The sequence below is a fragment of the Aptenodytes patagonicus genome, chromosome 25 (assembly GCF_965638725.1).
Source record: "Aptenodytes patagonicus chromosome 25, bAptPat1.pri.cur, whole genome shotgun sequence".
Classification (NCBI taxonomy): Eukaryota; Metazoa; Chordata; class Aves; order Sphenisciformes; family Spheniscidae; genus Aptenodytes; species Aptenodytes patagonicus.
This window is the reverse complement of record NC_134973.1, coordinates 5200020-5220364: the sequence shown is the minus strand read 5'-3', so window position 1 is coordinate 5220364 and position 20345 is coordinate 5200020. Positions and strand designations below refer to the sequence as shown.

Below are 20345 nucleotides of genomic sequence, written 5' to 3'. Positions count from 1 at the left end.
AAGCCAGGAGCTAGTGTGTGGGACACTATAGCAAAAAACTCGCTTGCTGAAGAGTAGGAGAAAGTTAGCAACAGGCTGCTCTTGCCTGTGATCCTTGACCTGGTGCCCTGCAGTCGCTGTAAAGTCAGTTCCTGTATCGGGGACCTTGAGGGCGTTTGGGAGGTGAATAGGCGATTGGAAAGCAAGCTGGGCTCAAACCGGTGTTTAAAACCAGACTTTACTAGGTGAATGTTCATTTTTTCAGGAATTTGGTCATTTTTCCTCTTTCTATTCTAGTTACAAAAAAAACCCGAAAAACAACCACTTTCCTTCCCCTACAACTCAGAGGGATGTTCAGGGCTTGTTTTGTCCATCAGTCAAGAGTGAAATTCAGTGTTTACATCTCCTGAGGACCAATGAGGTCAGTGCAAATGTCATCAGTACTGATTCCTGTAGTTCCTATTTATGGAAGCATTTCCTTCCACTTTAATAAGTAAAAACAAGCCAATCTTTCCTTTGCATGAGTCTAGCCGTTGCCCCAGATCGACAGCCTGGTAAGGAGCTCGACAAAAGTTTGTTGCTGTCTTCTATGGTGGGGTTGAATTCACTTTCTCATGATCCAGTCATTTCCCCTGGTATTTCCAGCTCCGGTCCACGGGATTTACGCGCTGTCAGAGCGATTGCGTTCTCCCTGTGAGAATTGGATTTACCTCATTTCACACTTAATGTCGAGCCGCTCCACGTGTAACGTCTGCAGCATCCCGAAGCCCTCGGAGGAGGGGATGAATGAACGCACACGCTGGATTCATTTGTGTTATTAGCCTTCAGTGACTAATCCACCTGGCTTCTCATTGTCATATTCTGCAGTTGCTTTTACCTCTTCTTCTCCAAGTATTTCCTACTTAATAGGAAGTATTGGTGCTCTGGAGCAGGCACGTTGCCTTTCCTCTAGCAGTTACCCACTTGTCGACTTGCAGGTCGTAGTTCAGTTACTAAATTGAGTGGTAGCTCCTCCCTTTTCCCCACACCACTGCTAAAACATCCTCCTGCCTTTGCTGGCACTGAGAGCTTATACAGTAAACTCCAGCTCTGTCAAGATGATGTGTAAGACGCTTTTCTGAGTAATACTGAAATTTCACCAGAAAGTTGCGCCCTTGCGAACAGTTCTGCTCTTGTCTGGTAAAAGCTCTGTCTGTGTAAGCACAGTTCTTATAAAATTAATAAGTGTAGGGTGAAGTGAACTTTCTCCTCCTGTTTTTAACTTTATTCATAACTGTTTGAAAACCATTGGATGAACATAAGGGTTTTGAGTGGCAAAGCGGGTTCTGTCTGCAGTGGGAGCTGAGGGTGCTCCGAGCATCACACTTGTCCCTATCGCAGCATGTCCCCAGCACTCTCTGCTGTATTTTTGGCAGTTTCCAGAATACTAAATTCCCAGGAAAGAGTGAAGGAATATCTTACAGCAGCTAGAACGATCTTATTTAAAACCATTTCATCACTGAAGAGTCTTTTTTAAAAGTACCTTGTGGATTTAGAAGCAAAAGTCCCACGAGCTGTACTTCTCGGTTGACTCGTTCAATGCTGCAATCAGATGGGGGAGATTTTTCTTGCCCTTTTCACACCAAAACCTTACACCGACCCTGCGTGCGGCAGGGAGGAGAGCTTGCACGTGCGGTCCGGGTTCCTCGGGGCTCGAGGAGGTGGCAGCGCGACTCACTCGCTTCAGATGCCGAGAGGCGAAGCGTGGCACCGCTCGCCAGCCAGCACCGGGGAGGTCCGCGGGGCGGCTGCGTGCCGGGGCTGGATCCCGGCCACCCGCAGGAGGAGGAGGAGATGCACGATGCCAAGGACTATACTCGTTCTGCCTAGCGGGCTTTTTTTAGCAATAGTAGCAACTGATAGCAAAGCAGCTTTTGGCCACCCTGGCAAACCCAAATAGGCATTTTTCACAAGGTACTAAATCCTGCCTTTCTTCCCTTTATTTTTAGCGTAGGAGACTCCAGGTTGGTGCAGCACTGTCTAATTAATCTTAGTGTGAATGAGAAACTTTAGGCAAATAGCAGCAGACGTTTGAGGTTCTCGTATAGCACGAGGACTTTCCCTTTTTTAAATAAACCGTATTACTTCAGCTAGCTGCTAAGAATAACCTCTGCCTGCCACCGCCTGCGCGTCGTGTTTCTTAATTCCTGCTTTTTGCTGCAAGTCCTTTGGGAATGTTGTGTGCGGTGCTGTCTGCGGAACAAGAACTGAGAAATCTGCAGGGCTTTCTCTTGGCTTTTCTGAGATGAGCCTGGTATAAATCAAACCTCTCAGCGATAACATCAGGCTTTTAGTAGTATCTGCAGGTGGGTCGAGTTGGGTTCCCATTGCGCAAGGTGCTGATGGAGTTGGTTGACAGTTTATGCTTTGGAAAGTTTGCTGTCCCGCTCTGCCCCGTGGTAACCTGCTGCATGGAGTTGAAAACCTGCTCAGAAAGGAGCAGAAATCGGGTTGAAGAGCCATAGTGCAATAATCTTTAGATCTGGGTCCTTTTGGATATAGCTAGGTTAGTGCCAGACTTGAACAGGTTAACTAGTGGGAAGCGAGACCGAAGTCCAGTTTTTAACTACTTGGAATTTGAGGAATTGACAATTAGCTTTCATAGCAAAACAGGGCTGCTAGAAATTGCGCTTCTTGCTTAGTTAAGACCTGTCTCTCTCATATGTCTAAATTAAGTTCTGCAGACAGTCAGGAGCCAGTTGCAAAACAAGCCCATAACGTGTAGTTAATGGTCCTGTATTAAAATGAAATTGCATGAAAGTCCGGTGTGTTGCAGCACGAACAGGACTGCCGTAAATGTGCTTTGCCTGGCTTATTCTGATTTTTATGATGGCCTGAGCAAGAGCGGGGGAATTGCTGCGGCAGGACCACCTCTGCCTAAGGATCTTTGAGAGAGATGAAATGAGGTGGTTTGCATCCCCGTTTCAAGCTCTTGCAGGGACGTCCTTCGTCCTTCTGGCTGGCAGCAGAGTGGGGAGCAGCCCGGCGGCGTGTGCCTCCTCCTGACCCCGCCGTGGGACGGCTCCAGCCTTGGCAGCGTTACCTCCACACCTTTCAAGAAGCCGCCTGTGAGTTAGCGTCTGACTCAGCTTTGTCCTTTTGCTGGAGTGAAAAGCGATGTCTTGGGTTTTTTGTCTTCCTCCCCCTCCTCTTGCCAAACCCGCGGCGTTGCGGAGGGGAGCAGTACATGGTGCTCGCTGCGTGGGCAGGGAGATGCTGTAGGAGGGTTCCCCGACCCCGGAGCCGCTGCAGTGATGCAGCCGATTGACGTACTTTCTCCTGCATCAAAGTGACGGTTGCCTGGCTGCCTCACTGAGCCCGGCTTTTTTTTTGTGTTTAATATTAAAGTACAAAGCTGTGCAAAAACCACATGCTTTTTTACTTTGAAGTGGTGCTGGCTAACTGCCTGAAAAACATTCTCCAGTGGTGGTGGAAAAAATCCCATTATGTTTTACAAATATTTTTGTTTTATTTCACTCCTTTCTTTCAGAAGCTTGACAATAGTCCTCTGGAGACTCGATCTCGTGTTGCTGGCAGAGCCTGACCCATCCCCATAGCTGCCTGCCTTCAGTGCTGCAAAGAGGACTTGCAATTAAGTTTTGAAGAAATAAAACTTGCATTTGGGTGGCTGGGTTTGTGTTTTTTCTTTCTACATCACACAATACATTATCCTCATCTTGTTCAATGTCTAGCTCTTGACAAGCTAAGAGTTGAACGTGTAGCCTGGAGTTTTAAGTTCGGGACTTAAGTCCAGAGGTTTTTAAGCAGCTTGAGTTTATTACTGCTAACCTTAATATAGTGGGGTTTAAGAGGAAAAAATATTAAAAAATGAGTCAGGTTGCATTTTCAAAATTAATGTATAGTTCCTGAGCAAGAAATACTGGACTAAATGTTATTGGAATGGGCAAGAAGGAGGGGAAATAGGATCAGCTGCAGAAGCTGACAGTGTGTGGCACTAATGGCGTGCACGTGTAATCTGTAACTTTTAAATGCACTGGTAATGTGTTCCTCATAACTTCAGCTGCTGATTGAAGATGTTAGTTAGCCATGGATTAACAACCGTGCTTTATGCATTACAATGCCAGTTATGCACGTCTCGGGTGAGTCTCTTCTGTGATCTTTATCCAGGCTTGGTCACTAAAAGGCGGCGTTTCAGTGAGAAAAGTGGCCTTCTGTAGTTTGTCAGTAGTAGCACAGCCGGGCAGGTGGCACGTCTTTTTCTGGCGGAATAGAAATATTATTTGTCCATGTTCTATCAAATGCAATTAACATTAAATTGCAGGAATGCAAATTGGGATTTAAGGGCACAGCTAGGCTGGACTTGGCTTCTGAGTCATTTTAAAGGTAAAAGGGTTTTTGCGAACATGAAGGTCAATAGAAATCTTTCCATGAGACTTTTAATATCGGTGGTCATTAAGCTTTCTTAAAGACATCAAAATTCATTGCCTCTTTCAGTGGGGGACACCAGCCATGTATGCAAGGGTGTGCTCTGCTTTGTTTATTGTAAGTTAGCTCTTAGGACGAACTCTTACTTTGTTCATGCGGAGGTACAGCAGTGTGCTGAAAAGGTTTCTGCAGCTGCGAGTTAAAAGCCAAGCCATATAAAACATCTGCGGTTAAGGCCCAGTTTTCCTCATGCTGTTGCTGTGCTGTAGCCGACGAGCGGCGTGATGTTTGACAAGCAATGCCAGCATGGTGGTTCGTGTATTTGTGTAAATGACTTAGAAAACTGGTAAAATTCCACTAATCCCTCTGTAAGTGAGCTTATCATGGGATACGAGTTTCCTGTAGCCTGTCCCCTACTGCTGAACGCAGTAAAATGGGCAGCCAGAAAATCACGTTGGTTCCTGTATCGGTGCCTGTCATTTGTTCCAGTTTGGGTTAACTTGCCTCTACAGAGGTTATGGTTTTCCAGTTTTCCTCTAGCTTTCAACTCTGTTTTGGGTATTTGGAGCTGAAGCTTATAAACAGGTCCTTTTAAAATATATGAGCATGATATAAACTATATGGACGTGAGCGAATGTGCTGAGGTGTGGGGAGGGCAGGGTGCTGACGAACAGATGTTTTGTGTGATGCCTTTTTTTACCTTAAAAAATACAGTGCAATCCCATCCAGAGTCTCTGCACAGCACACAAGGTTGCAGAGTGAGTTAAGTATTGTATTCGCTGTTGTGGCTAAATAAGCTTGATTCATTCTTTCTCCCTTTTATGTGTTTTTATTAACCGAGACAAGGGATTTCTGCAGCGACGGCCTCCCCTAGGAATGCTGGTTATGTGAAAAATGCCTTGTCCTGCAGCGCCTGCTGCTCTCCCTTATCTGCCCGTCCCTCGCTGCCCGCGCCGTGGGCACGGGCTCTGCTCGCCGCACAAATACCTTCCTGTCCCGGCAAGTGTCACCGCTGCCGTCAGCGTTCATCATCGCGTCTGTCATCTCCAATCTGTTCCGGGCCCCCCCCCCGTCAGTGCCAGCATGACCGCGTTTGGATGAACCCGGTGCTCGCAGGAGGTCCCCAGTTTCCCCAGCCAGACCCAGTGCCGCCGGGTGCCTGTCGGCACGCGGAGCGTGCAAGGCAGCCACCTGCCCGCTGCGGCGGTGGAGATCACCGTGTGTTGTAAGCCTCGCCCGTGTCCGGTATCAGACTATGAGATTTCTTGGTTTCATCATTGTGAAGAGGCTGCACGTGTTAAATAGGACTTTTCCGATCACTTTGTGTTGAATATTTATGTTTATTCTTTCTTCTGTTTTCCCATGAATATTCCAGGGAGTGGAAAACGGTATGTACGTGTTGTGGCCATCTGAGGCCATTTTTTCTTGGAAAAATCAATAAGTGATACTGGATTAAGTTTTTATTTTTTGACACAGTTGTCCACAAAGAGCAGCTTTGGTCACTTGCACTCTTCCAGCCTTAGGCTGTCTCTGCTCTCTGGAGTTGAATTGAACTTCGGGTTCATCGTGTACCAGTTTGAATCAATCTGTTTTGAAACTAGGGGAGCTGGTCCCGATGCAAAACCTCGGCATTGCCAGCTGGATGGAGGTGGAGATGCTGTAAGCTGGGGGCCAGGCCACCACATTGGGTTTTATTTCAACTCGGAATGATCACACCAAAAGTAAAGGCGGCTTAATTTTTTCTCTTTTACTGGGATAATTAAGTTTGTTCAAGCTCTTCGCTTGCTAGGCAAAGCAGGATTTAAATTCGGTGCCTCTTTTACTACCTTTTCAGCATACGTGTTTTTTTGGACCACGTTTAAAAGCACTTCTGTCCCTGTTATGTAAACTTTCTTTAAAGGGAGGGAGATGTAATTGTCTGGCACATCTCGGGGTGGGCAGGCAAAGCCCGAGGTCTCGTCTGCTCAGGAAGCTGCTGCTGTTGAGGAGTGTGTGGAGTCGCAAGCTAATGCCTGCACCAGTACATCTCCCCATCTGGAGGTAGTCCTGCTCTGGAATAGAAGTGCCTTATACTGGTTTTAATCAAACCCAGTTGTAGTTGGGCATTTTTTAAATGGGAAGACTGGGCTTGAATGCTCCTTTTTCTTAACTGCCATCGCTGTCAGTCATCACTCCCACAAATGAAGAGTCTTGATGGATGGTGTGAGATCTGCTAGTTGTTTTTAGCATAAGAGTAGTGTAAATCTCTTGCCAATTATTTAGACTCATCTGGTCTAACTTTACATGGAAACGTTTTAGGAGTCCTTACTGTCTAAACTGTCTAACAGTTTAAAAAGAAATAAAAGCAAGAAGCCCCAAGCAGCTAGAGAAGGTAATTTTTAACCAGTTTTTGCTCTGTTTGTAAGATGTTTTGACCAGCTCTTTCCCCCACAAACATGCTTCTTGAATGCAGATTAAGCAAACAGGAACAAAGTGTTCTTGCTCGGGATTAAAAGTGGATGCATGTGAGGGCTATTCGCAGTTAAGTCCATGTATAGATAAGAGCGAGCGCTTCTGGGGCTGGCGAGTACTGTCTGTGCGAAGGGTTGGTCCCCCAGAGACAGGCTCTTCCCTCCCCAGGAGCTGCGGGGCTGATGTTCGCCGCCGACCGGCTCGCTGGCGTGCGCTGGCGAGGGACCTGCGCTGGCCGGCAGCTGGTCACTGAGACACCGTCAGGTGCCTGCTCCGGCATCCCCAGTGCTCGGCACGCTCAGCTGGGGAGGTTCATGCTTCCCAGGAGAGGCAGGAGGCTCGTCGTGCTTTGGTCAAGCGTATGTGGAAATCTGTTTCTTGAATCAGATTTTTATCGGGCCAGATATTTTTTTATTCAATGGTATATTTTGCCTCAAAATCTGTTTACAGTTGAAGTAGACCACCTGGCTTAGCGACTAATTTTGACAAATTATTCAAAATATTCTTAGTGTCCCACATTTTCCTGTTCAGATACACAAGTAGAAGGAAATACCTGTATTTCTGTGATAACGTGCAGTTTCAGGCCCTGCAGTCTGTGACGCTGTGTTTCATCTCCCAGCTCGGTGACAGAGCAGATGCTGCCGGTACCGACCCTTCTCCAGATGTCAGTATTTGCATTGCCGTTGTGCAAAAGGAAAGCTTTCGCCCTTCTCTTTGTTTCAGTTTCAAGTTAGCAGCCAGGCACATAAGTAATTTTTCTTTTCCTTTGGCAAGTGAGTTCATACAGAAATGGAGGGCCAAAGCAACTGCAGAACTGCGTTCCTTGTCCAGGGTGTGGATAAAAACTGGGGGCAAAAAGTGCCATTGGGTAATTCTCAGAATTTCAGTAAAGGGTTGACTTTGCAGTCCCCTGGGACTTGGAGGTGCAGGTGAGTGGGTGCCAGCGATGCTCAGGTACGTACAGTGTAAGCAGAGGAGGATGGCACCTGCGTAATAGCAATTGCTTAATGCCGTGAATTTGGGGAAGTTTGAATGTTTTACATCTCTGGTTTTTCTAACCTGTAGCAGATGATTTTCTAAATATAAGCACCAGCCCTATGAAAATAGTCAGCGAGCCAAAGGTTGCCCGTTACCTGAAGGCAGATCCCTCACGTGCTTTCTGGTACAACCCTTTCACACAGTGTGCGAGTTGCTTTTTTTAGCCTCTCTGCCTTACTTCCAGCCCCAGCCTTTCCCCAGCAGTTCCCAGTCCCAGCCCTGAGCTCAGAGCTGAACCGCTGCCAGCCCAACGTGACTTCTCTTCCTGTAAGAGAGACAAAAGAAAACGACCTTCTGCTTCCTCTCCCTGTCTGCCCAGCGGATTCCAGCGCCGATGTAGGAGTTGCTCCTTGTTGCAAACCCTCACATGATGTTGCAGTCATCAGTATTACCAAAAGACCCGGGTTTGCATGAAAACAGCCGCACAGATGCTGCAGTCACATGGAGATACTGGCCTTTTCTTTTAGGGTAATTACTTTGGTGGTTGAAACAAGTGCAAAAGTAGTCATCGGGCTGATCAAAATGTGTCCTCATCCGCATTTGGAAGCAAGCCTCTTCGGTTTTGCTTGCCTGCAGCTGACTTAGGGAGGGAGGAGGAGCCCCCAGCTCTGCTGACCTATTGTGCGTTTCTCCTGAGCATCATTTTTGCCCTCTGTAGCTACATCAGTAATGAAAACAAGATGACTAGAGAAAGTCACAGGGCTGCTCTCATATCAGTGTCTTTTATGGGTGTATGAAGAAAGCGGTAGTATTTACGCTCATGTGATGTCTCTGCTGCAAAAGGTCACTGACATTTCTAGTGAAATTAGAAGGAGCTGGCCCCCAAATGCAAATGAGTCCCTTCTGCAGTCAGTAGCTGGCAGTGAATAAGCATCCCTGAGCGGTTCAGCTCTCAAGCAAGTGTCACACCAGCCCAGCTTCAGGATACCTCGAGCTGTTAGTTATTTCTGAGGCATGTAGTTAAGACTTTGAGTTTTTGCTTAACACCGAGCTATGGGGTGTGATTTTTCAGAAGTACCAGTGTGGAATTAAGGGTCTGAGTTTTCCCACTGTAGATGAGGTTCCTGCCTTATGAAAAAGATTCTCACTTTGGGTTTCTGAGGCTTAGTTAGCAACAGGGTGCTAATTACTGGGTGGGGTCAGAGGATTTGGGGTTTGTATTAGCAAAAAAGATAGGTATTTAGTGCACTACATGCCCAGACATGACCAGCTCAAACCTTGGAGCGTTGCAGCTGTGGCATGGTGCTGGACAGATGTTGTGATGTTCTGCTTTGCTGTTCAGTGCTGGGCTGATGCAGCGATGCAGTACTCGAGATGAGTCCTCCACGCGTGCTACAAGGACGTGCCTGTTCACTTTAGCTCAGCCTAGCAGTGCGCTCGGGGTCCCAGCAATTACACGATCGTAGATGTTGCTTAATTCTATCCTGAACCGCTTTCCTCCCTGCTCATAGCTGTAAGTAGCTCTCTGTCAGCATGCGAGATATTAACACGAGCAGGGATCGTGTTTGTTTCGATCCAGGGTCACTGAAGGACTCTCAGGGATTAGGCTAGTGGAAACTGCTCTTCTCTCACTGCTTGAGGTCCGTAGTTGGTGTCTGGACACATTGCCCATGGCTGTCGAGTCAATGCATTACTTAATCTGTGTTGCAATATTGAACTTTCTGTAGCAACAGTCTGTCTAGGCGCTGTGTTTTTCAGGGCACGGTTGCCTTGATTCGTTGATGGCACCATTATGTCTAGAGAGATTTTTGCTTTCAGTCTCTTTCCCTTGAAACCCCCGTTGCTCCACTCCAGCACTGTTTACAAGTTCGTTTGCATCTTTCAGCTGACTCCCTAGGAAAAGCAGTGCGTGAGCGTTTCATGCTTGAGTTTCATGTAGACTGGAAAGGCGTTGCAAGCCCTCACTGCAGATACGGGTGCATCTGATTTCTTCACTGACTCAAGATGCAACTGCTATAAACTGAATTCAGGATTTTAAAGCTATACCGTGCTTGTCTTGCTGCTCACATCCTCATCCCTAAGAGTATTTGCAATGAGTAACCTCACCCGCAGCTTTGGAGGCTCCTCACACTACAGAAGTAGAAAGCATTTGCAAAACCAACAGCAGAAAAACTTTGGTGGTAAAGCAAGCAGGTGTGACCCAGATGTGTCCAGAGCAGATGCACTGAGTAAAGAGGTTTCCGTGTCGCTATTCCTTGGCAATAATTGCGGTTTGAAGCAAAGGAAAAAATTCTCATGAGCAGCTCACACTAAAGATCTCATCTATGAACCTGGAAAACCAACTCTTCTATGTTTTTGACAGAGTAAAGCAAATGCTAGTCAACGTTTCAAGCTCTGCTAGTTGAAATGTGCTAAAAGTTCTGCTAAGAAATGTACTTTAAAGGCCTCTAGGGGATTGTTGTCTGGGTGCAGTGAGATACCTAGCTGGTAGAGCAACTAGGAATTTAGCACAGAAGCATGCAATTGTATTTTAATCGGCTGGGTAGTTGACTCTTCCCCTTGCTTTGCAGAACAGAGTTAGCGGTTCCCAGTATTATCATTTAGGCCATTCTTATTTTCACTTAAGGTGAAGCGATCACGATGCTTTGAAATGGGGCAGACTGAAAACAAAAAAGCAAAACTTTCTACATGCAGTGATTATGCAAACACCATCTGGCCCTTAGGGCCAGCCTTTTAGTCACTGCCGGTGGCAAACGCAATCGGCAGGAGCCAAGCGTTGGGAATGCTCTGGTTTTGATAATGTGGCTTCAAAAAGGCTTTCTGACTATACAAAGTGTAAAACAATGCTCTGACAGCCGAAAATATGCTGTGATTTATATGCTTTCTTTGGAAGCTGGTTTAGGTGTGCTGTAGCCAACCCTGTATCACCCTCTTAAGTCACACTAAAGAGGCTGAAATGCTTTTGGCTCCCGTTCCTAAAGAGGTTTCTTCACAGCTCTGTGCTACACCAAGGCTCACCAACGAGCTAGTCAGCATTTTTCTTGTTTGCTCAGCATCAGCTGAATGCTGCTTCCCAATTCTGTGAGGCTTGCCTAGAGAACAGTCATACAAAGAGGATCGCTTATCTTCCTGCACTTGAACAGAAGGTATTTAATTTTTAAGTAAATATTTTTACCGTAACCTCAGGCTTCCCCCCCCCCCCCGAGCTTGACGGTTGCAAATACTTGCCTTGTGCAGACACTGGAATGAAACCGAATCCAATACAGAAAAACCTGAGGGGTGGTTAGCACATCTGCCACCATAGGCTGGGGGGATTAATTCCCATAGCCTTACAGGGCACCCGTGCTGCTTATCGTTTTGATTTTTGACGTTGCAGAAAGTAGGCTGAAGGGGGAGACTTCACCCTGGACTGCTCGGCTTCAGTGCAGGCAAAAGTCTAGAAGGAGATAAATCAGCCTTGAATTCTGGTCCGAAGGTCAACAAGTAAGAGTGACGCTGGAGCAGATGGCCTGAGTTCCTCAGTGTGGGATATCTTGTCCTCAAACATCAGATGAGCTCATCTAAGCCTCCAGATTACCATCTCTGCAGTGACACCAGGGGTAATCGGAACAGCTTCAGACCGCGCTGCCTTCAGTTTGGCCTGCAGAGTAGTAACGAAAGGTCTGTGTGTGTGGTGTGTGTATCTAAAAGTCATAAAAGGTTAAATTACAGTGACTCCTGCTTCCAGGCTTATTCACACATGTGTGGGATCAGATGTCTGGTCTCTCTGTGCCACCTCCCCGCTGACTGTAACTGCGGCGTTGGGTCAGCGCCGGTTCTGGGGGAAAACACCCTCCGTGGCAGCTCGAGGGATTGCTCATCTGGTTATTTGAGCTTGATCCTGCTGGGGCAGGATACCCGGCTGAAAGTGTCGCTGCAGACCGGCTGAAAACAATGAGACAAGGGTAAACTGCTGTTTGCTTTAACAGTGGTTGCAAGGCTATTTTTAGCTACTTTGAAATGCGATTTGAATGCACATAGGTATAATAGCTGCAGTCAGTGCAATGAACAAACCCTGTTTCTTTTTCCATAACACAAAAAAAGGTAGCTGAGGGGCATATTGTCCTGGGAAGGTTCGTAACGGCTGTGTTACCCCGATTATTTACCAGTTCCCTGTCTTCTCAAGAAGCCTTGAGCAAGCTATGCTGAGCGATACAATGAATATATTGTAGCTTGTGGTTCTGATGTAATTCCCACCAAACACTCTTTCCACAATGAAAACTTGAAGTTACTTGAAGCCAAACTCCTTGCCCTTTCCATCCCCTGCACGCAGAGCCGTGTGAAGCTCAATAAACATGCCCTGCTGGGCTTGCTCAGCACAACCGCTCTCTGAAGCCCTGCAAAAGCCCTAGTATCTTCTAGTGAATAGAGGCTATAATCGGCACAATGCTCCTAATAAAGGCTATTCCTCACAGTATTTGCCTTGAATTCTTATTTTGGGGTTTTCTTGTAATCTTCCTTAAATTCCCTGTGGCTAACTTTCTTGCTAAACATGTGATCCTGTTTTGGGGAGAAGCAAAATAAGTTTGAGATAATAAAAAGCCAAAGCGTTCTGCTCACAGATTGCAAGCAGAGAGGTGGCTCTGAATTTTCCTGAATGCTCGTGTGGCACAGGAAAATATTGGCTGTTTAGGAGTCTCAGGAAAGAGACTTATTCCTGTGATAAGATCACTTTTTAAAGGACGGAATTTTATCTGGGCATTACGGTGACTTGAGAGTGTAGGTATGTCAGGGACTTGTTTCTTTTAATAGCCGTGCATTACTGGCGGGGAAATTCTCTGCTGCTTTCTCCACCAAAACACAGCAGGTCTGCCAGCTGACTCAGACCCCTGCTCTCATCTCCGTTTTCTTTCCTTTTCCCTTATAAAAGAGTTTGGCGTCTCCTTTTACCATTTCCAACGTAGCCTGGTTTTAGGTCTCCCAGGTAGAAAGTGGAGGCTTGCTGTTAAACTGTGCTGAAAAGTTTGAGAGCGGGCAGCGATAAAGGTAGTGTCTAAAGGAGGAGATTGTCTGGACGCAAATACCAGTGACCAAAGGGTCTCCGCTTCAAAACAGGGTGGGTTTTTTGCAGCAATGTCTTTTGGGTGGCTGGCAGTCATTCTCCCTTGCACGGTCTGTTCAAGTTTCGGTGTGCAGGTCCGGGTGCGTCTGCCTGTTCCTCTGCTTACAGCTGAAGATGAGAGCATCGCATCTGCGTGGTATTTAAGTTGGTATTGCATTTCAGGTTTGGGGGTAGATGAATGTGGCTGCTTTAGTCAGAGGATTCTCCCTCTTCGGGCATTTGCTTATCTGTAGGAAACTCAAAAGTCATTTCAAAACCTTTCCACCCACTCGGCACCCAAGGAGTTGCACAGCAGAGGGAACTGCCCGGCTGGCTGCAGGCTGCTCGCTCAGCTGTGTCATGGCTGATGCCATAAAATCTGCTGATCTCATGATGAAGTAACTTTTGCACACGAGGCCGATAAATTAATGTGACCTTGTGGTGCAGCTGGAAGAGCCTTTGTACGCTCAGTAAAGAAGGGAATGAAAGGCTGTACCATGTTAAAACTTCCCCTGCCTCCTTTAAATGTCTTGAGTGCTGATGCTCGCAGCGTTTCCCAGCTCAGATCTCGGGAGCTATGGGAAATTCTCAGGAAGCTTTGTGATATTCAGCCTAAACTTCCCTTTCTTTTATCTCGTTCTATAACTTAATACTCCTGTGCCACGACACAGCCCAGCTTCCTGCTTAGTCTTTATACCCTCCCGTTGAATGTGGAGCTACTATCAAGCCCTCCCAGACAAGGACAAACTCCACAGTGGTCTAGCCAGGATATACATATTTAGTTCTCAATCTGACCACTAAAATCAGTAAGTCGGTACCTCTTTTCAGGCCATAATTGAAGACACAAGCCTGAGTTGGAATTGTGTTTATAGCTAGGGCAATCTCTGGACTCAAGGACCTGAAAACTTAGCCCTAATCGCTTCCGAAACGATTACATATGAAAATAACAACTTAATAGCAAAACCGTGAAGAAGAAACCATTCTTCTTATCGCTTTTAGCGGGATGATTGGGGTTTGGTGTGCTGGTATCGTGGGTTTGCTGCTGGAAGGCTAGAGCAAAGCTGTGTGCTTCCCTTGCAGGAGCTGCAAGGACAGATCTATGTTGTCTTAGTTTCGCTATTATTAAGACATACACTAACTCAGAGAGTTTTTTAAAACATCAGCGTTACTCCTCATAGTCCCTTTTTGGAAAGAAAGCATGGGTGCCTTTTTGCCTGTGACACTGCCTGCACCTTGAGCATTGCTTAAGCAAAGTACAAATATTCCGGGACTTGACAGTGGGCAATTTTCAACAAGCCAGACTACAAAACCAGCCTTCATTTCAGTGCTCTGTGTGAAGTACTGGTTCTTCCATCCCTTTTCTTTGGGTAAGATCACAAAATCTGTTAGCTTGCATTTCATGAAGATGTTTGAAGAGCATGTATTTACTTAAAAGATCATAAATGTCCTCAAGTTTAAAAAATCTTCACAGAAGTGATTAACATTTTGCTGAGACAGTTGTAGAGCAGCAGATTTTAAATGGTCCTTGAAGTACAGGCATTTACAACCTGATTTTGAAGAGCAGGGAGGAAGTTCTCCTTTCCACCTGTCTGAAGAGAAGGCATTCATGCCGGGGAGGAGGTCCAGGGTGTTGGGGGGGGGGGTCATGAGTTCTCGCAATGGTTTCCGCAAGCAGAGGGGTGGCATTTATACGGCTTAGTCATCTCAGGCTCTGAGAAGTAGGAGAGGAAACTGCAGGTGACTGGAAAGGAGCAGATTCAAAGCGAGAGCCTGTAATGCTGCACCGGGGAGGGTGAGAGGTTTTGGGGTGCAGCACCGGCTCCTGACAGAGCGAGCTGCAGTTTTCCCTCTGCAGAAGTGGTGGTTGGTGACTTCTGCAGCAGCGCTGGAGCTGCTCGTGCACAGATTACACCTGCCCCGGCGATTGAAACTGGTGCTGGAGCTTGTTCTGCTTTTCTGCTCGTCCTTCCTTCCTAAATAACTGCTGCTAATGCTGGCCGAGAGCTCTGAGTTTCACAGCTGCTCTGAAGCATGTGGAGAAAGAGTACCTACCATGAAATTTTGTGGCCTAATTCTCGTAGCAGCGCTCCTGCGGAAGCTGTGAGCGCTCGCTGCTTGCATGCAGTGATCTGGTTTTCCCCTTTGTACTTTATCTGTGACTGCACTGACCAGAAATGCAGGAAGGATGAGGACAGAGCAGGACTTTGCAGTGCAAGTTCTGATTTATTTACTACCCTCAACCCATAACAGCCCTTAAGCACCTTGACTAAAGCCCAGCTTTGGTTCCTGGTTTAAATTATATGGTGGAGCGTTTATTATGTATCTGGCCATCTGTATTGTACCGTGGACTAATACACGAGCCCAGTGGTGGCTCCAGACCTTCAAGAGGGTAGCCAGATCCCTCCAGGGAACCTGCTGCTCGGCCTCCTGCAGGCAGGCCGGCGCGGTCGCTGTTGCAGCTGGTTCTCCCATGCACCACGACTGCGTCTGCAGCTCCCACACATGCAAGCCAAGGAGAAACCTGAAAGCGCATCTGGCTTTGCATTTCAAACCCAGTGCCTTGCTGGTTGTGTTGCAGCCTCTGGGTGATGGCTCCAGGTAACAACCGATGTAAATACCTTTGCACTCTGCTCTTTTTTTCTTTTCTTTTCTTTTCTTTTTTTTTTTTTAAATGTGTGGTCTAAAAATAAGGTTGGAATGTGCTGCAGTGACTCAGGGTACATGATCTGCAGCACCGGGGTGGTGATTGTGTGTAATTGCTGTGGCAGTCCTGCCAGAGGTCTCCACCCAGCTGGCACCAAAGCTGCTGCAGATAAATTGGAGAGAAGGGGGAGTTTAAAGCCAGACCTAATAACGATAGTGTGAGTTAACTTGAGTGGGGGTTTCAGGCTACCCTGGAAACAAGGTCTCTTGAATGTTCTGCAGCTTAGCTGGCAGGTGTGTCCTGCAGGATTTCACGCTCTCTCAGCCAGGTAATCGTTTCCTTTAATGGGAAGGAAATGGAGCTACACGTCTCTAGGGATGCTCTCTCCTTCCAAAATCCTTGGCCGGTTTGAAATTAGAGCAGTTCAAGAGACAAAATACTTCAGCAATTAATGAATCTTCTGGTAAAGACAGAACTGCATCAGAGAGACGTGCCCCGTCTCCTACATCTGTACTACACGCAGGTTGCTGCTAACGTGTGACACGGATATCCAGGAAGAGTGGCGAGCAGCCGTGCCATCCTTCTCTTCAAATGGCCGTGCTGCTTATAAAGCCTCCTCCGAAATTTGGGCAGAAACTCGTCAGGGCACCAGGGCCATACTCCGTGTCACCGTGCACCTCGGCTGGGTGGCTGCTGAGCCCACCACCGCGCTGCTCTGCGTGGCTTCATGCTGCAAGCCCCATTTTTGCTGGAGACGTACCTTGCCATAGGAGTGCTCCCTTCCCTTGAGGAAACCCCGGTGACTCCGCTCGGAGCTCAGGGGTTTCTGTGCCGCAACGCAAATAGAAAAGCGAACATGTTTCCTTCCCACCCAGGTTGTGCAAAAAGCAAATTTACTTCTGCGTGTCAAAAAAACCCCAAAGCTCAGACATGTTGGCTTGGGTTGTTTCCATCTGGAAACAGACATACCTAGATACTGGAGCTGGGGGGGAAAAATAAACCCCGAAAAACAAATTGTTGTCAGTGTGGACCTGAAATTGAGGATAAGACTTCTCTTGGTCTAGTAATGATGAGATTTTCAGCTTCTAATATATTAAAAGTGGGCTGGAGCGCAAGGCTCGGCCCCGGTGACAGCAGCTCCGAAGGGTCTGTCACTGCCGGGCTGGAGCTGCTGCTGGCTGCAGGAGGGACATTAAGTACCTTAAAATACGTGGCCTAGTTACAACCTGTTGTAAGGAGGCTGTAATTTATCTGGGGAGGGACAGCATGAGGGGACCTTTTACAAATCTAAAGGAGCTTATGGGCACTTCAGTTAACTTGTTTACTGCTGAAGTGAAATGCTTTGGCGTCCCTGCCCCTCTCCCGTGCTCCTCATGCCGGTCAAGCTGCAGGTGATGCAGAATAAGGTGTGGAAAATAAGCTGGATCATTTCAACACTGAAATGTGGATAAACCCTCGCCCTGAGCAAGAGGCAGAGCGAAGCCCAGTGCTTCCCACCACTGCCTCTTTAAGGAGCGTTTCTCCATCCTGGGATGGCTCCTCGGCCGAGCTCCTCGCTGCGCTCTCCCCGAGTATTGTCCCACGCCATAGAAATCTGGAGGTCTAAAAGGAGGAAAAAAAAAAAAGAAAAAATTGCTGCACTCAGGAAAAAATTCAATAGCTTATTCAGCTGTTAAGCTACTGATGCAGGAAGTGTAAAAGAAAAATGGAGCCTGCTTTGTTCTGCCCAGACAAGGAGTAAATGCCATTGCCCTAACAGCCTTTTTCTGTTCCAAAAAAGCATGAGGTCATCTTTAAAAGCAGTAACCACCGAGCGGGTTTACACTGCGTTACCAGTCTCAGGCTCCCCCTTCGTCCCCCCGCTTTCCTGGCACCAGCCCGGCTCGGCGCGGGATCACTCCGGCGAGGTGCATGTTGCTCTGCTCCCATGCCGGGGCTGCCGGCGGGCGCCTGGCCCCGGTCCAGGGCCTCGGCAGAGGGGCCGCAGGCTTTCGCCTGGGAGGGAGCTGCTCGATAACGTGGGCCCTTGGCCGCTCAGTCTCCGAGCACGGCAGGCTGCGTGCTGGGGGGGGCTCGCCTCTCCAGCCAGGGTTGGATGCCCTCGGGCTGCCAGGCAAGGTTGCTGATCCAGCGTTGCCCGTGATCGCGTGGGAGATGGTTTTATGCACCTCTGTGGCTCCAGAGTTGGTGCCATCTCAGTGGTGCGGGATGTTTCACCCTCCAGCAAATGCACGCGTGCTGTGCTGCAGTGAAACGCTGCTGGCGGTTGGGCTGCTCTTTAAAAGCACAGTTTGGTTAAGGCTGAGATCCAGGAGCGCGTCCTCCTACCCCGACCATCTCCCCACATCCCTTCATCGGCGCAGTGTACCCTGGTACCTCGTCCCGCCAGCCCCGTGATGGGAGGACGGCTGGAAGATGATGCTCCAGCCAGCCTGGCTGCAGGGTGTGAGCCACGCAGGCTGCTGGAGGCGTGCTCTCCCAGTGCTTTCCAGCCAGCAGCTCGAGCACAGGGACATCCACAAGCACCAATCTCATGGGGGGTTTTTTATCGGGGGGGGGGACGGGGACGGGGATGGGACAAAAGAAGCATAACTCCGGCAGTTACTCAGATGTTCGCTTGTTTATTTAGCCTGCTAGGAGTGGCTGCTTCCAGCTATGAGAAGTATGGGAAGAATTCAGAAACTGGAGGGATCAGTGCATATTTCTTTCCTAGCGTAATGCTGCTGTTCGGCTGGAGAGGCTGCGGGTGGGAGCGTGCAGGTGGCACCAATTGCATAAAAGAGAAAAGGGTTTTGTGCCCAGTCAATGATTAACAATTTTGGGTGTCAGTCTTGCAGCACAGCGCCGTACATCTCGCAGGGTGCAGATCAGAGGCGTGCTAAGGCAAGCCCGGTTTCTCGGTACGCCACGATGCCAAGGGTGGCAGTTTCATCCTCGTGACCTGGATCCTGTTGTAACGTTTCGGTGCGGCGCCGAGGGCAGGGTGAGACAAAGGGTCCCTCCATGCATCTCGTGGGACAGAGCAAGGTGCGGGATGCCGAGCCCCGTCCCGCAGCGACCTTGCTCCGTGCCGCGGCACTCCGTGATCCCTCACCTCTGAGCGGAGCCAGGAAGCGCTTGCCGGGGCAGGGTTGGGAAATGGATGAAAGGGCTGAGCGGGCAAAGCCCTGCTCGGAGCCAGACCAAGATGCTCGATGGAGGAGGCGTCTCCTTTGACACGGAGCTTGTGCTGAGTCACGGCTCGTCAGAGCCAGCGCTGCTGTCACCGCTGTTGCTGCATGCTTCTGACTCAAGAGCTGCGCTGTTTTTGGTTGTTTTTTTCCCACTAAAGTAGCCCAAATCATTACCTTTGCAATCTACCTGGTACATGAAGAATTAGCTTAATGAGAAAGAAAAGCTCTGTGACAAGCAGAGGTGCCTACTCCGTAGTCATAAGTCAGACTTGCTTTGATGTCAGAGGGCCGTGCAGAACAGATACTCGGTACTGAAAGTGCAAAACAGTCCCGTGTAAATGCCCTTTTCACGCTTGCCTCAATGGAAACATTGGAGTACCGGTAGCAATACGCTGCCTGAAGCACCCTGCTTTGTAAACACTGAAAAACCTTTTTTGCTGAAGGTATATGAAGAATGCGAACACAAGAAATCTGCCTTTGTAACACTTATTGTGATCCTTTAAATTCTTTTGTTTAATGATGAAACCTGATCTAGAAGAGGGCATTTGTGGTTGTTCTTGAGTCAAAGACTGAGCTGATGCAGGACACAGTTATGAGCATCCTGACCTGCTTTTGGTTCATGATATGCAAACCAGTTTAAAACAACAAATCCTGATCGTTCCAGAATTTATCCTAACCTAACTGTTGGGACTCTGTCTTCCAGTGCTTTTCCTAAAATAGGCAGAAGTGCTCACGGGATGTTTGCGCTGCAGCCAAATCATAACTCGGGACTTGTTTGCTTCATTCTTGAGTCTTCTCTGCCCCTTGCCCGCACTCCTGGCTCCCTGTTTACTTGCTGCAAGGTTTCATAACCCTCCCTCACTGCTGCTTTTGTTGGTGTTGACCTTGAAACACCACTGGATGATATGTCATCGCCCATGCTCTTGTTTTCTCTTAATTTTTATTCATTTTCAGTGTTTAACTTACTGCAGCAGTGTTTTTCATACGCCATCCTACAACCACATAGGTGTGAAATCTTGCTGCAGTCCGAGTCCTGTTAATACCTCCGCAGTCTGGGATCTGCAGCCGCCTGCCAGATCACTCCGCCGCTGGAGGAACAGGGACGGCAGCCCAGAGGGTTGCAAGACCGTCTGATGACTTCAGCCCTCCTGGAATTGCTTACACGACAGCGTGAAAAATGCACGCCAAGTTAACGTTGCGTTAACGCAATAGGAGTCATTTCCGAAAATTGGGTTGTCCTCTCTGGGCAGCGCTGCCCTTCCCAGGAACGCTGCCGGGGAGAGCTGGAAGATGGATTAGCCGGGAGGGCAGAAGGTGCTCTGGCAAAGACGCGGGAAGATTTATTTCCTGCTGAATGATGTCCTTTCGTGACTCAGCGAAACGCGAGTGACATTGTGGTTCTGCAGAGTCATGAGTAGATATCGGGGAAAGGAGAAGTCTGCCCTGGCCAGGCGCCAGCCGCTCTCTGCGGGCAGGGGCGGGAGGAGGTTGGCCGTGGCCAAACACCGAAGGCTTTGCCCGCCTTGCAGGAAGGAAGCCTGGCTGAATGGATTATTTCTCCGCGGTCAGATGACAGAGCGGAGGCAAGAGGATGTGCACGAGACCTGGGTGTCCT

At 48.2% G+C, this 20345-nt stretch overlaps 1 protein-coding gene across 4 annotated transcripts in view; it reads left to right on the top strand.

The window, feature by feature from the left end:
- Positions 1-20345, top strand: part of GNG7 (G protein subunit gamma 7) — an 80569-nt gene that overhangs the window by 47318 nt on the left and 12906 nt on the right. The window contains exon 1 of one of the 4 annotated variants that reach the window (XM_076359254.1): positions 11475-11493. The exons of the other annotated variants lie outside the window; for them this stretch is intronic. The gene's annotated coding sequence lies outside the window, so the exon portion shown is untranslated. Of the gene's footprint in view, positions 1-11474; positions 11494-20345 lie in introns of those variants that run through there. 4 annotated transcript variants of the gene reach the window in all.